Consider the following 17,289-nt stretch of genomic DNA (forward strand, 5'->3'; position numbering starts at 1 on the left):
TTGAAACTCTTTTGTTCTTTTTTATAACCGAAGTCCCTTTTTCTTTATATAGAAGAGTATTAGTAGTTCTTTTATGTTGTTCCTCAAATTCTGAGTGGGGAACGTGGGGTTTTGAGGGGGAAAGGACGTGAGGAGTGCTGAATAAAAGTGGGAAGTTTAGTAAAATTGGGGAAGTTAACTAACTTAAAAATCTAATTTTTGTATCTTTTGACATTAACTTCACTTCATTTTTTTATTTATTTTTTATTTTTTTTATTTTAGAGGATAAATTAAATATAGAGATAAGAAGATTAACCAACGTTTCTTACACTGTAGGAAAACTAAATATTTACATGTACTTTAAATGATACTAAGAAAAATACCATAACTTATTATAATTCTAATTAAAAGAAACCATATATTATTTGTAAATTTTCTCTTCTTTTTTTTTTTTTAATAAAGAGAAACTAAAACATGTATTCTAAGAATGTTAATATTTATTTTGTAGTTTTTAATTTTCTTAAATAAACTCCACTAAAAGTAAGATAAAAGTTTTAAAATATCACGATAAGACCTAAAAGAAATATTTACACTAAAATAGTATGAAATTCGGTGTGGTCAAAAATTAGTTGTTCACAGTCGTGCCCCTCTTTGCTTGGAAACATGAAGAGTTTTAGGGCAAAGAAAAATGAACAAGGTGACTGATTTTTGACCTCACCGTTATTTATAAAAGAAAAAGAAGATAAAAGAAAAAAATGTGACCGAGCCTTGGTTTTAGGCAGCCTACATATCCCGGGTTACAAGGGAATCAGGTCACGTGTAGTTCAAGTGGAAGAAAAGTATTGGAGTATGCTTATATGGAGAGTCGATTGAGGTTCCGTCGAGGTTCCGATTCGCGATTCCTACTATTACATCAAAATGAAAAAAAAAATTAAATACGCTTGAAATCTAAGAGTTACAAAATTCCTATCTAAATGCCATCTGGAGTCTTGTCTTGATTCTTGACTTGCTTCTCCTATTGACTTTAGACTGAAGCTTGATACTCTCGATGTAAGAGACTATGAAATATTCTCGCATGCTTATTTCTCGATCAGATGATGGGAAGATAGATCCTGACCATATATCTTCACATGCATTACGTCAAAGCTCGTTGCGGCTGGTATTGGGATCAAATGTTCCACTTTCTCTGGAAAGAAATGGAATCTTATTTTTGCACATCCAATCCGTACTTTGCAGAAAAACCTACAAACCATCAGAAACAAACAAAACGAACAAAAATTTTCTGCCCCAGTTTGCTCTAGGAAATTTTTGTGAGTTATTAAAAATTCATTAAACTATATTTGCTATTGCAGAATAAAGAATTGAAAAAAAGACACATTTTTTTTTTGAATAATAGGGGATGTCGTACCCTATGTTAATAAGAAGGAAGGCAACCAGGGGATGTAGTACCCTATGTTGACAATAAGATGAGGCTCGTGGCACTCAGAGATGCTACTAGGGAATGTCGTACCCTATGTTGGTAGAAAGTAAGGCAGCCAGGGGATGTAGTACCCAGTATTGGCAATAAGGTGAGGCTCTTGGCACTCTGGGATGCTACTAGGGAATGTCGTACCCTATGTTGGCAGAAAGTAATGCAGACAGGGGATGTAGTACCCTGTGTTGGAAATAAGATGAGGCTCATGGCATTTCTGAGATGCTACTAGGGAATGTCGTACCCTATGTTGGCAGTAAAAATGAGGCTCGCGGCACTCTGGGATGCTACTAGGGAATGTTGTACCCTATGTTGGCAGAAAGTAATGCATCCAGGGGATGTAGTACCCTGTGTTGGTGATAAGATGAGGCTCATGGCATTTTGAGATGCTACTAGGGAATGTCGTACCCTATGTTGGCAATAAAAATGAGGCACGTGGCACTCTGGGATGCTACTAGGGAATGTCGTACCCTATGTTGGCAAAAAGATGAGGCATATGGCTCTCTGAGATGCTACTAGGGAACGTCGTACCCTATGTTAGCAATAAGAAATGCAACCAGGGGATGTAGTACCCTGAGGTGAAGATAGGGTATTGATTCCCTATAATGAAACTAAAAATAACATGATTACATGTATATTGGAAGGAAATAAAGTATTTGAGAACTTCACTTGGTGGTGTTTGTCTTTTCACGAACTGTTTCCTAAAATTGTTATGTTCCTGTTCTGAACAAAGAAAGATTCGTTAGTTTTAAAATGGTGGTCAGTTTGTGGCCTTGATTTCTTGGGTGACTTGACCTCGAGTCCATTACACTTGTTAGAAAAGTTGACTCTGTCGATGGTCGTACAAATCGCCGGGAGATTCTGTCTTTACTTTCTGGAGATCTTCTTTCTCAACATCAAAACCAGACTATTTTGTGCCTATCACCACTTGTGTTTATGATGCAAACAACCTTGCTCCCAAAACAACTTTTAACTGAGTAACTTTTGTTGAACCTTGAAGCATTGTTCAGTCCTTCAAGCCTTTTGCTCGCCAGGGAAAATCACAGATAGCTTTATGTCTTTGCTCATACGGTGTATGCCCAGCTATCTTTGCTTTATATAATGGGGAAACTATAACCAATTTTGTGGTCTTTTCTTTGCTTTGCTTTGACAAAATTAGACTGAAAAGGACTCAAATGTATTACAACTTAATCAGGAAGTGTCCCTTTCAGAGGAAAAAATAAGAAAGGACTTATCTGGAGGAATATGCTGACTTCAATGAACATGACATGCACTTTGGACTTGATGCCCGATCCGTTTGAACTGTGTAATTCTTGAAATATCTTGTAATCTTTACTTTGAAGCTGAGTTATTTGTCTTAACCATGCTTGTGTCCGGATGTACGAAGCCTTAAATCGATCAATGATGCCCTTTGTGGGTTTTCACCAATTGACCTCTCGCATTTGCCTTTCTCTCAACTCACTATTGCCTTATAGTGCCCGTGAAGGTTTTCACTAATAAGACTCTCTCATTTAATTTTTTTCTCTCTTCGATGGCTGAGGCATTACCCGTAGTATACTGACTTAGCATTCTCGAAAGTTGATCAGAAGGTCTTAGCAGGGAAAGGTAAAAAGAACTATTCAACTGAATTACAACTTTTGGAACCATTTTGATGGAACAACCATCGAAAATAAAATAAAATCATGCCCCAGTTTCTTTGAATACTGGAAAAATATGGATTTTTGTTTTGGTGTGACCGAACCCCAGAGTGAGGCTGCCTACGTATCCTTTCAGAATCAGGTCGAACGTAGTTCAATTAACATGAACTTGTTTTGATGATTTTTTTTTAAAGTACATTGGTTTCAAAAGAGGGAAAAACAAAGAAATTTAAACAAGGCTTCAAAGGGATAACTAGGGTTGACCAGTGTTTGGGTAGCGAGAATGATAGCCTTTCGTCATCCCAACCTGAAAATGCTAAATATAAAAATGCCCCAACAGAGCCATGTCATACATAGTATCTCTTTACCGCATCTGCGTTGACGGATATATCAGTCACATTTCCTTCTATATCTGCCAAGTGTAGAGCTCCTTTTGACAACACTTTCTTGACGAGGTAAGGACCTTGCCAATTTGGGGCGAACTTTCCTTTTGCTTCTTCCTGGTGCGGAAAGATACGTTTCAAAACAAGTTGTCCTACCTCAAATTGTCTTGGGCGCACTTTTCTATTGTAAGCGCGTGCCATTCTTTGTTGGTATAACTGACCAAAACAAACTGTCGCCAAACGCTTTTCATCAATCAAATTCAACTGTTCCAATCGGGACTTCACCCATTCAGTGTCCTCAATCCCGGCTACAATAATGATTCGGAGCAAGAGAATCTCAATTTCAGTAGGTATGACCGCTTCAGTTCCATAAACCAATAAGTAGGGTGTTGCGCCAACTGATGTACGGACAATTGTCCGGTATCCCAAAAGAGCAAAAGGCAGTTTCTCGTGCCATTGTCTAGACCTTGGATCATCTTCCTAAGAATCTTCTTGATGTTCTTATTCGCAACTTCAACAGCTCCATTAGCTTTGGGACGGTAAGGAGTAGAATTGTGATGCTCAATTTTAAATTGTTCACATACCTCCTTCATCAGATGACTATTCAAATTAGCAGCATTATCTGTAATAATGGTTTTTGGAATACCAAAACGACAGATGATGTTGGAGTGAACAAAGTCTACTACTGCTTTCTTGGTAACTGCTTTCAATGTAATAGCTTCCACCCATTTGGTGAAGTAATCAATTGCAACCAAGATGAATCTGTGCCCATTTGAAGCTTTTGGCTCAATTGGGCCAATGACGTCCATTCCCCAAGCAACAAAAGGCCAAGGAGCCAACATAGGATACAACTCTGAAGATGGCGAGTTAAACAAATCACTGTGAATCTGACACTGGTGGCACTTGCGAACAAAACGAAAGAAATCTCGTTCCATAGTAAGCCAATAATATCCTACCCGAAGGATTTTCTTTGCTAGAATATATCCATTCATGTGCGGACCACAAACTCCCGAATGCAGCTCATTCATAATCATTTCAGCTTCTTTGGCATCCACACATCTCAACAAATTCAAATCCAGAGTTCTTTTGTATAGGATTTCCCCACTCAAAAAGAAACCATTAGAGAGTCGCCTAATAGTTCTCTTTTGATCCCTGTTAGCATGTTCCGGATATTCTCTTGCTTTCAGAAATTGTTTAATATCACGATACCATGGTTCACCATCTGGTTCTTCTTCAATTGTATTGCAATAACCATGTTGATACCGAATTTGAATTTCTAATGGGTCAATGTGAGTATTACCCGGATATGGAAGCATTGAGGCTAGGGTGGCCAAGGCATCAACTAATTCATTGTGAAACCTAGGAATGTACCTGAATTCGATGGACTTGAAACTTTTGCTAAGATCCTCCACACATTGTCTATATGGAATGAGCTTGATGTCTCGAGTCTCCCAATCACCTTGAGCCTGCCGAATAAGCAAATCTGAATCTCCCATCACCAACAGTTCATGCACATTTAGATTTATTGCCATGTTCAGACCTATGATGCAAGCTTCATTTTCTGTTGTGTTGTTTGTACAGAAAAAATAAAGTCGCGCCGTAGCAGGGTAATGTTGCCCAGTAGGTGATACCAGAATTGTCCCAATCCCTATGCCTTTGATGTTGACAGCCCCATCAAAGTATAGTTTCCAAATTTGACTGTCATCTTGGACTACTTCTTCAACTAAATTAACCTCTTCATCTGGGAAATATGTGTTCAAAGATTCATACTCATCATCAACCGGGTTTTCTGCCAGATGATCAGCCAAAGCTTGTGCCTTCATGGCAGTGCGAGTGACATAAACAATATCAAACTCTGTGAGCAAGATTTGCCACTTTGCCAATTTGCCTGTTGGCATCGGCTTCTGAAAGATGTACTTCAGGGGATCAATTTGGGATATGAGGTAAGTTGTATAGGCCAAAAGATAATGCCTAAGCTTCTAGGCGACCAAGGTTAAGGCGCAACATGTCCTTTCCAAAAGAGTGTATTTGGCCTCATAAGTGGTGAACTTTTTGCTTAAATAATATATTGCTTGTTCCCTTTTGCCTGTGGTATCATGTTGGCACAGAACACAACCAAAGGAACTATCCATTACTGACAGATATAAAAACAGAGGCCTATCAAGTTCCAGCGGGACCAAAATAGGGGGATTTGACAAATATTCCTTGATCTTATCAAAAGCTTCTTGGCACTCATCTGTCCACTTGATAGCAGCGTTCTTTTTCAACAACTTAAAAATAGGCTCACATTTGGTTGTAAGCTGCGAGATGAACTTGCTAATGTAATTCAACCTCCCGAGTAAACTCATGACTTCTGTTTTGTTCTTCGGGGGAGGCAGCTCTCGAATGGTCTTTATCTTGGAGGGATCTAACTCAATGCCTCTTCGACTAACTATAAAACCCAAAAGCTTCCCAGAAGGAACTCTAAATGCACATTTGGCTGGATTGAGTTTGAGATTGTACCTTCGTAGCCTTTCAAAGAACTTTTTCAAGTCTTGTACATGGTAAGCTTATGTTCTCGAATTAATGATCACATTATCAACGTACACTTCAATCTCTTTATGCATCATGTCATGGAATATGGTAGTCATGGCTCTCATGTAAGTTGCCCCTGCATTCTTCAAACCGAATGGCATGACCCTATAACAATAAGTTCCCCATGGAGTTGTGAAGGCGGTCTTTTCTGCTTCTTCTTTATCCATCAGAATTTGGTGATATCCGGCATAACAATCCACAAAAGATTGGATATCATGTTTAGCACAATTATCAACAAGGATATGAATGTTGGGTAAGGGAAAGTTGTCCTTTGGACTTGCTTTGTTTAAATCCCTATAGTCAACACAAACTCTGATTTTCCCATCCTTCTTTGGCACTGACACAACATTTGCTAACCATGTAGTGTATCGGACGACCCTGATCACATTTGCACTTAGTTGCTTCGTGATTTCTTCTTTAATCTTATCACTCATGTCTGTCTTAAACTTCCTTTGTTTTTGCTGGATTGGTGAAAAATTAAGATATGTGGGAAGCTTATGGACCACTAGATCGGCACTCAAACCCGGCATGTCATCATACGACCAAGCAAATACATCTCTGTACTCGAACAAAACTTGAATTATGGCATCTCTCGTCTTTTGTTCAGTATGAATTCTTATTTTTGTTTCTCTGGTTTCTTCAGGACTTCCCAGGTTAATTGCCTCAGTTTCATTTAAGTTAGGCTTAGGCTTATTCTCAAATTGATCCAATTCCCTTTTTATTTCTTTAAAAGCCTTATCTTCGTCATACTCAACTTCTTGATTCATTATTTCGAGATTAAACAGCTTTTTAAGATCTGGGCATGAATTCTGCATGCATGTCATGTATTTAAAGCCAGCATTACCGAAATTGAAAATGACAAGAAATTAACAAAAATTAGGGGAAAATAAAAAGATAGAATTTTACTACGGAAATGGAACTTCATTTCATTGAATTTGAAAGGATAGAAGGGTTAACATCACAGCAAAGCAATTAAACTAAAATATCTGGATTACAACCCTTAAAATAATCCAAATACAGGAAAAAAGAACAGGCTACCAAGACTCCCTACTGATGGGAAGAGGAGTTGCTTCCCAGTTGCTGAGCGAGGTATCTGGACCAATCAGTTGAACACTTGCACGGCTAGGGCCCTCCCCAACTTGAACCATATTGATCTCATAGAACATCTCCTTGAGACCCTGGCAAACTCCGTCAATGTCATCCTGAGTAGAAGGATTTTGGACTTCTTCAAATTGTGGCTTGACAAAAGAGTAGGCAATGTGAGGGATTGGTTTGGACAGATTCCGACCATTCTTTTTGCGGGCCTTGGCTCTGTCTATGTCAGTTGATGTTGGTTTATAGCCCAAGACAAAGGTATTTTTCTTCGAAAATAGAGCAATGGGGTTCAAATTCCTTGCAGAGAGGATCCCAATCCTTTTCCTGGTTCATAGCCATTCCTCAACATCAGCGAAGCTACCATCATAGATGTGGCTGAAACACGGGGATGCAGAATTGGTTTTCCTTCTTCCACTTGGTCCACCTCAATCACCTCAAATTCTTGATATATGATGGATTCACATCCTTCCTTGGCCTCGATATATGGAATGGAAGGGTCTTTATAGATGGATGAGTCGTCCTCCCCATGAACAATAATTTCTTGCCCGTCACACTCGAATTTGACCATTTGATGTAGGGTGGATGGTACAGCTCTGGCCATATAGATCCACGGCCTTCCCAAAAGAAAATTATAGGAAGTTTCCATATCTAACACTTGAAAGACAATGTTAAAATCAACCAGGCCGATTGTCATGGTGAGTTCGATTTCCCCAATAGTGTCTCTTTTTGAACCATCAAAAGCTCTGATGCTGACATTACTGGTTCGAATTCTGTTAGTGTCAATGTTCAGCTGTTGTAGAGTAGAAAGAGGACACACATCTACACTTGAGCCTCCGTCAATCATGACTCCTTCTACGTAGTGCCCTTCACATTTGACCATAAGATGCAAAGCTCTATTGTGGCCAGCCCCTTCCTCAGGCAAATCATCATCGCTGAAAGTAATTCTATTTACTTCAAAGAATATTTCAGCCATTTTTTCTAGCTGATTCACCGTTGTCTTTTCTGAGACATATGCCTCGTTCAGAGTTTTGATCAACACACGACGATGCTCTTCTGAATGCAAAAGAAGAGATAACAAAGATATCTGAGCAGGAGTTTTCCTTAGTTGGTCAATGATTGAGTAGTCTTGCATTTTCATCTTCTTAAGGAATTCTTCTGCTTCTTTTTCTGCAACGGGTTCTTTCACTGGCAAGTGACTTTCCCTGGCTTGCTTAGCTTTTCTCAATTCCTCTGGTGAATAACACCTTCCAGAGCGGGTCAAGCCCCCCATTTCACCTATTTTTTCAACTATCTCTTTTCCTTTGTATGTCATGACAGTCCTGTTATAATTCCAGGGAATAGCTTTTGTGTTTGTCACTAGGAGTTGGGCAACATGTCGAATCATGACTGGCTCTATTATATTCCTCAAACCATTATTCAGAATGATCTTTTGAATGCCCCCGGGGATGTAAATTTTTGGCCCACCCAATTGAACCTCAACCTTTTTTGTGCTTCCAGGAACATAGAGAATCATTTTTTCAGAACATGCCAAGTTCAAACTAGAACTCGCACCTTTCACCATCAACGGTGCCAATTGCGGCGGGCTCACTATCACTTTTGGTTTTGGCCCTATGGTTCTAACAACCATCTCTATCATCCCAATAAAATATGTATTATCATGAGTTGGGAGCGGATTGTTTGTGATATTAGGAGTATCCTCATTGTTTGTTACCACAATTGCCTTTGCTTCAATCAAATTTTCAATGGCTTTCTTTAATGTCCAACAGTTTTCAGTATTATACCCTTGGGTGTTAGAGTGATACTCACATCTTGCATTTGAGTCAAAACCTTTTGAATTTGGATTCACATAATGCGGCATAATAGGTTCAATCAACTTCAACTGCATCAACTTTCGAAATAGGCCTGTATACGATTCTCCAATTGGGGTGAACTCTTTCTTTGGCTCCTGTTCTCTCACATATTCTTGTCGGGGACAAGGATTATATGGTGCATGAAAATTCGGTCGGAGTTGATGGGAGCCTTATGGAATCGGTGCCCGCCATTGTTGGTGATTGGGAGGCCTAGCATAAGCCTGAGCATTAAACACTATGTATTGTTGCAGGGGAACTGAGTATCGGGGACCTTGAGGCAGATATTAATGTTAAGGAGAATTGGATTGTCCTTGTTGGAATTGCACGTAAGAAGGAGCTATTCCTCTTTGAACTCCCCCGAACCCAGATGCCATCATGGATCCTTCCTCCTTCTTTTTTCGATTTCTGAAACTGCCTGACCCGCTTTGAATTGCTTGTGTGGTCGCCTTAAGGGCTGCCTGACTCACAATTTTGCCTGACTTCATGCCATTCTCAACTATTTCTCCAATCTTAATCGCCTCAGTGAAAGGTTTACCAATGACGGCCAACATGTAATGGAGGTAATCAGGATCCTGAGCTTGGAGAAAATAGTCAATCATTTCTGCCTCTTTCATTGGTGGTTTGACCCTAGCAGCCTGCTCTCTCCACTTGATTGCATATTCTCTGAAGCTTTCTGTTGGTTTCTTCTTTATGTTGACGAGAGAGGAGCGGTCTGGCTCTATATCAATGTTGTACTAAAACTGTTGGACAAAATCTTGAGCCATGTCATTCCAAACGTGCCAGTGAGAGATGTCTTGATCTATGAACCACTCTGAAGCAATTCCTGTCAAACTTTCCCCAAAATAAGCCATGAGTAATTCTTCTTTGCCTCCCGCTCCCCTTAATTGGTTACAATACCTCTTCAAATGGGCAACAGGATCACCATGCCCATCATACTTATCAAACTTGGGGGTCTTGAAGCCGGGTGGCAAATGAACATGGGGAAACATGCATAGATCGTTAAATGAAACACTCTTGTGGCCGCCCAAACCCTGTATGTTTCTCATGGTTTGTTCCAAGCTCTTTATTTTTCTGGTCATTTCCTCTTGTTCCATATTCTTTTCGGGCTTTTCGATCTCAATTGGGAACACGTTATGAGGAGTATGCTTGTATGAATCTGGAACCTTTAAAGTCAGTTCTGGAGAGTAATGTTGGGCATCATGAGCATCCAGTTGTGGATCATTATTGGACTTTTGAGCAAGAGCCGGTTGAGGGACAGTGAAAGTATGGACAATGGGTATAGTAGGTGGGTCATTTCTGAGGGGTGCGATTGGAGGACGTGGAATGGAGGTACTGGGGATAGTGGGAAGGTTAATGCTCGGACTGAATCCAGGTTGGTATAATGGGTTACTTGTTATGGAGATAGGCACTTGAGTGGCAACTGACACATTATGAATATTATCCGAGGGCCCTATGGGTAGTGAGGGCGGTGCTTGTCCATTCACCCAGGCTTGGTACATCTCTGCCAATTGTTGCTTCAACACTCTTACTTCTTCAACCAGTCCTGAACCTTGTTCAACCAATTGTCCATGGACATCATCATTATCTGACTCATTCTCACTGTTGTTTGCCATTCTACTTTTTCCTTTTCATCTCCTGTTGTAAGGGTGAGTCGCCAGTTTAAACCACAAACCAACCACCTCTGTTTTACTTTATCTTTTAAAATGACAAACAACAAACGTGTTAGAGTTAGGCATTTTGCAGATATTAATCACACATTATATGTCATGCACCTAATGCCATTTTCATTTCTAAATTGATCTTGAAAGGCTTTATGCTTCATCCCGGCTTATTGATTTATTTCCTCTTGAATTTAACGCTTTTTTTTTCTTTCTTTTTTATTTCTTTTAAGATTAATTATGGCTATGATCGCATCCGATGAGGATTACCTACGTATCATGACGCCGCATGAATCAGACCATTACGTAGTTCATGGGAGAAATAATAACAATTTTGATTTTTTGATTTTTTTTTTAAAAAAATTAAATAAAATAGAACAGACTAAAATATTTTTCATTCATTTTCAACCAATTTTTTTTTATATACAATGAGATAAAAGGAAATATATAGAAACTGACTCTACTGACTCTAAAGACATGAACATGACTGGAATAAAATAAATATTGATAAGAATAAAAGACTCCAAATATAAAATTAAAATGTGATAAACGAAAATGAAACTAAAAGCTAATTGATTGCACTAAAACTTTAGTCTTCAATGGTCTTCTTGCTTAAATTGATATCATCAATGATCTGCATCTCTTGGCCTCAATTCTCCCCCCAAAGTCTCGTACAAATTTTGAAACACCACTGGCAACTGTGGGACTATGGCACGTGCCTGTTGACCAACTTTCTCATTGTTTAGATGGAGATGATCATCATGAATATATGCTGCTTTTTCTGCCAATCAAAGTACTTGCTCTCTAGCTTGCCCCATATTCACGTGACAATTCTGCAACCACATCTGGGTAGTGTTGAGGGCATTCCCCATCTGAGCCTCCCGTCCCTCATATTCTTCAATGCGACGGTTTAGCACACCTCTCTCAATCATCCATTGACGTCGCTCTGCCTCGAAATCCGCATGTTGATGACCCTTCTTCTGCCTTTTTATTTCTTCTAATTGTGCATGAAGCTGACCCTTTGAGCGTATCCAGTGGGCCCTTTCTCTTTCAAACTGCTCTTTCTGCTGATCAAACTCTAATTGTTGTTGGTTCGCATCTTCTTCAATGATACTCGAGTCTTCTTGCAGCTTATGTATTTCAGCATTTTTGTTCGCCTCAACTCTTCTAACTAAACCAATCGTGTTTGCCAGTTCTTTTTCTAAGCGGGCCACCTCATTTTTAGCATGTTTTAGATCTTTATCCATGACCCATAAGGCAAGTTGATAATCTTTCTCAATATTTAAACGAATCTGAGCGACTCCGGCTTGCTGCTGGGCTTGTTGTTTGGCTATGGTCATCTGAGCATGCTCCAATTCCTCTTTCAGCCTTTCTATAGTTCTTTGATCATTTCTCCTCCTGTTCGACTCCTCAGGCCTATCTCCAAACGATGAAGGATCATTAAACTAGGTAATATATTCAGGGATCATCTCTCCACGATCTCGGTCTTCTACCATCTTATTCAACTCCGAGACTTTACTTGCATACCAAATTTTTATAATTTCTTCTTCGTCATGAGGTTGATCTTTACCAAAATCATAACAGAACTTGCTCATATCCCGTGTTGGTGGCACCTCTTGTAGTCGTGCAAACTGGCGCATTACCCGAAGTGGAGCATAGGGCTGAACACCATCCAATCCTATGAGTACCAAATAAGAATGGTATGCAGACTCACAGATGACCTCTTTAGAGGAAAACCAATCGTAATTCCAAGTGATCCGTTTGGCGTACAGAGTAAGAAGTAGTTCTTTCCAGGCATCTATCCCTTCTGGTAAGTCACATTCGTCAATTCTTTTCTGGTGATCATAAGTATGATTCGGCCATAGCTCCCTAAAATCAGTGATCGTAGGATGACGATAAAAATGCTCCAAAAACCATATCTGTAGAAAAATGTTGCAACCATCAAAGTTTCGCGCGCCCAATGTACATCTAGTTAAAGCACGTAAAATGCAAGAAAGAATCATAGGGACCAAAGTATAATCATCCCCTTCTGAAGTCAGAGCCTCAACTACACCTGCCAAGCGGAGGTCAATGCGTCCTTCCCTTTCCGGGAAAACTACGCGCCCCAAAAAAGCAACCATAAATGCAAACCTTCTGTGAACCTTCCATGTTTCCTTATTTTCCTTTGATTTGAATTTTCCCACATTCCTTTCAAAATTGCATTCTAGGCCATACAAGTGAAACAAAAATCCCAACTTAACTCACTTGCCTCCTAAACCTTTATATTATCCGTAATTTATGTTCAGGAGCTTCAGAAACTTACCCTCATTCACATTTTTTGGTACTACGGGCCTTTGGCGGCGAAGATTGCGGCCCCACCCCTGAAAATGGGCGATTTCCTCCAAGGTCGGAGTCATTTCACAGTCGGTAAAACGGAACACATTGTTTTCAGGATCCCAGTGCGGAATCAAAGCTTCGATCACATCCCTCCTGGGCTTGATCGTCATCATGTGAACCAAATGTCCCAAGTACTTCTTTATTTGGTTTCGCTCATATTCCTTAAAGTCTCTCCACTAATCCCACAACAACTGTGGTATCTGATCGACAATCAGAAAATCCGGTATCCCTTCTGATCTGGGCCTCTTTTCAGATTTACCTCTTTCCCCACTCATGGTGTACCTGTTTACCCAGACACGAGGTTAGACTTTAATCAAATATATTATTGACACAAAAAATCTGATTTCTTGGGTTTTGACTCTATAAAAATAAAAGCCAAACTCTGGGAAAAAAAATTAATTACATTAGTAAAATAATCATGAAATTAAAAAATAAAAGGCTCAAAATGACTATTTTTTCGTAAAAATAAGTGAACAGAGAAAAAAAAAATTGGCCTCTTTTGTTAAAACGACCATTTCGCATTTCTAAGGAAGGTTTCAAGGCTATTTCGATAAAAGAACCGGACGCAAGGACAAAACTAGTCAAAAGAGATAAAACTGACAAAGTGACTATATTATTATTATTATTATTGTTTGAAAAAAAACAATAATAGTCCATAGACACTTTTTTTTTGTTTTTTTAATGGGGTTGAACCTGATGAAGGTTGCCTACGTATCTCACATCCGGTGAGAATCAAACCCGCGTAGCTCGATCTAAATAAATAAAAACCATTTTGAAAATTGTGATTTTACACATTAGAACCCCTCAAAATTTTATTTTTTTTAAAAAAGAAGGGTATTTATGAAAATTTTGAGGAAATTTTCTCTTTCTCTCTTCCCTGTTCAATCAATCTATCCTAAAGCCGGTCAACATTTCAGTAAAGCCTACCAAATAATGTTACATGTAGCATAGAAAAATGAACATGTTGGTCTAAAAAATTGGTACTTGTCCTAGACGGGCCCGACCCCTGTGCCGAGTCCCGCTAAGTCCAATGCACATGATGCAAATAAAGCGTAGCCTACTAGGGATATTCATTGCTGGTGGCTTGTTCTTCTAAGTTTTCAAATCCTAAAGGAGATGGTATCTAGACCTGGCTTACCCGGGTGGACGACCCGAGCCGAGGAGCGTCAAGCGTCACCAGTAGTAGAACAACACTGGCTAGCTAACGGCTCTCCCGCCTAAACATGTGTGACTAAATCCTTTACCAGAAGCTGGTAGGCTAACTGGCTTTATCTCAAGATAGAAATTTTGCGATGCTGGTAGGCAAACACAACATAACTACCTATCAGAAGACTCGGAGGGGTGCGAGAGATGATACAATTTATATCACAGTTCACATAAATATTAAAGCGGTAAATAAGTGACAAATAGCACATTAGGCTTCCAAACACAATAATATCCAAAGCATGATAAAAGCCAAACAAGAATCAATATATAAAGCTCAAATTCTTATTAGTAGTTATCCCAGCAGAGTCGCCAGAGCTGTCACACTTCTTTTTTCCCGCAACCCTTATTACGAGGCTAAGTTAGAAGAGTTTTTTCAATTAAAGTGACGATTTGAAAAGGGGTTATTTATTATTTGGAGTCGCCACTTGGAATTGAGTTTTGGTGTTCCAAGTCACCTTTTATTTGAATCCCTCATCAAACGAAAGATTTGACTCCTTATTTATGGTCTACGAAAACAGAAGATTGAATAAGAAATTCTATTGACCGAGGGGAAGGTGTGAGGCACCCCTCGAGTCCCGTGGTTCTAGCACGGTTGCTTTTATTGACTTATGTCCGGCTTAAATCAATTTTTGGCTATTCTTGTATTGTACTGGTTATGGTTTGCCTATTATCACTTAATTAATTATTATATTATTATTATTATTTTTTTATTTTTTAATTGTGTTCACCAAGATGCGGTACGCACACAAGGTACTTCTTTGGAATTAAATGTTAAACCAAGGTACGGAACGTACACATGGTTATAACATAATTATTTTAAATTTAAAGGCATCAAGACACGGAATGCGCACATGATCCTTTTATTATTTAAGCATATCAATCCAAGGTTCGGGTATGAACACGTGGGCTAATATTTAAAGTGTGTCTAAAACTTTTCTAACGTGTTCATAAATTACTATTCTAAAACTAGTTTGAGATTGCTTGTGAGGTCATGGATTATGGAAATTTAGGGAAGGGATATAGATTAATCACTAAAACAATTTACGTAACCAAACACATTACATGATCGTTACAGAATAGTCTGTAGTTTGGGGCATGGATAACGATTTTGGAGCTAATAGATATTTTAACCCATTAATGAACAAGGTTTTGTTTCTTCTTAATAAACCATCACACATTAAGTCTTATTGCGAAACTTTGAAGAAAACGACAATTAAATTGTTAACGTCACTCCTTGGCTCAAAAGAAGGCCAATAAACACGATGTCTTTTCTTAACTCTATCTTTCACATGCCTCAAATTAAAGGTATCTCAGAGGCAATAGTACAAACACCCAAAAAAAAAAATCAAAATAACAAATTCATTTCACTCTAACCTTAAAGACGTCACTACGAGAAGACAACCTCAATTTTAAATGGCTATTTCCAGCTTTATTCCAAATAAGAAGGGTATAACTCAAGGAATCAAAAATTATTATGAAACTTATTCACATTCATGCTTTAATAGTGTAACAGAAAGAGAAATAATGTGAACATGGAATAAACAAAACTTCTTTGATATAAAATAATCCAATGAACACCGAGGTTGAAAAGGCAAAATTAACCTTTCTCATTGTATGATGGTCATTATTATCAACATAATATTTGCCTACAGCACCTACTTCACTATATAAAATAGCATCTAACAATGATAAAAGGGCCATGGTTAAAACAGAAAAATTTACTAATACTACCATATTGAGGGATAATCATATAACTCTATTGGTTCTCCTATGAAACAGAGATGATAATAACAGTAACTAAAACCCCAAATTCTTAGTTTAAAATAGAACAAACATTACCAAAATATTTAATGATATAGGTCAGGCCCTCGTACTTTGAATCATTAAAAGGATATCAATATAAGTCATCACGGGCTTCTATCTTTGCAACGAACTAACACAAAAACTCAATCAGCACATTGCTAGAAGGCTAATGAAGGCTAAAAGAGCATGATTACAAGCAAAACAGTGAAGGAAAAAGAAACGGACCTCAAGCGATAAAACCTTTCCAATATATACAGCTCGTACAGTAGAGGATATTGAATCCAATCGAAAACAGAGAATCAGAACTAAAGCTAACGAACGGAACTCGGACGATCTCAAACTCGACGGCAATCGGACCTTCAATAAATGACTTTTGCCTCGGATTTTCAGGCGATTTTGTGATGATACTAACCAGTTTTAATGATGGTTTCTCATACGGATTTCATGACTATTTATAGAAGAAGAAATGGTTGTTTTTTTTTTAACGGGAAGAACTAGTGATTGTTTTCTTGAAACTCTTTTTTTCTTTTTTATAACCGAAGTCCCTTTTTCTTTATATAGAAGAGTATTAGTAGTTCTTTTATGTTGTTCCTCAAATTCTGAGTGATGAACGTGGGGTTTTGAGGGGGAAAGGACGTGAGTAGTGCTGAATAAAAGTGGGGAGTTTAGTAAAATTGGGGAAGTTAACTAACTTAAAAATCTGATTTTTGTATCTTTTGACATTAACTTCACTTCATTTTTTTTTTATTTTATTTTTTTATTTATGAGGATAAATTAAATATAGAGATAAGAAGATTAACCAACGTTTCTTACAATGTAGGAAAACTAAATATTTACATGTACTTTAAATGATACTAAGAAAAATACCATAACTTATTATAATTCTAATTAAAAGAAACCATATATTATTTGTAAATTTTATCCTCTTCTTCTTTTTTTTTTTTTTTTTTATAAATAGAAACTAAAACATGTATTCTAAGACTGTTAATATTTATTTTGTAGTTTTTAATTTTCTTAAATAAACTCCACTAAAAGTAAGATAAAAGTTTTAAAATATCACGATAAGACCTAAAAGAAATATTTACACTAAAATAGTATGAAATTCGGTGTGGTCAAAAATTAGTTGTTCACAGTCGGAATTCTAGTTTTTTGGGCGTAAAACGCAAATTAAACGAGGAACGGTCATGGCGGGGCGGTGACTATGGTTCCTTAGGTCATATTCTATGGCCTGAAAAATGTTAAGGCGATCCGGGTCCG

Source organism: Nicotiana tabacum, chromosome 17 (genome assembly GCF_000715075.1).
Source record: "Nicotiana tabacum cultivar K326 chromosome 17, ASM71507v2, whole genome shotgun sequence".
NCBI lineage: Eukaryota > Viridiplantae > Streptophyta > Magnoliopsida > Solanales > Solanaceae > Nicotiana > Nicotiana tabacum.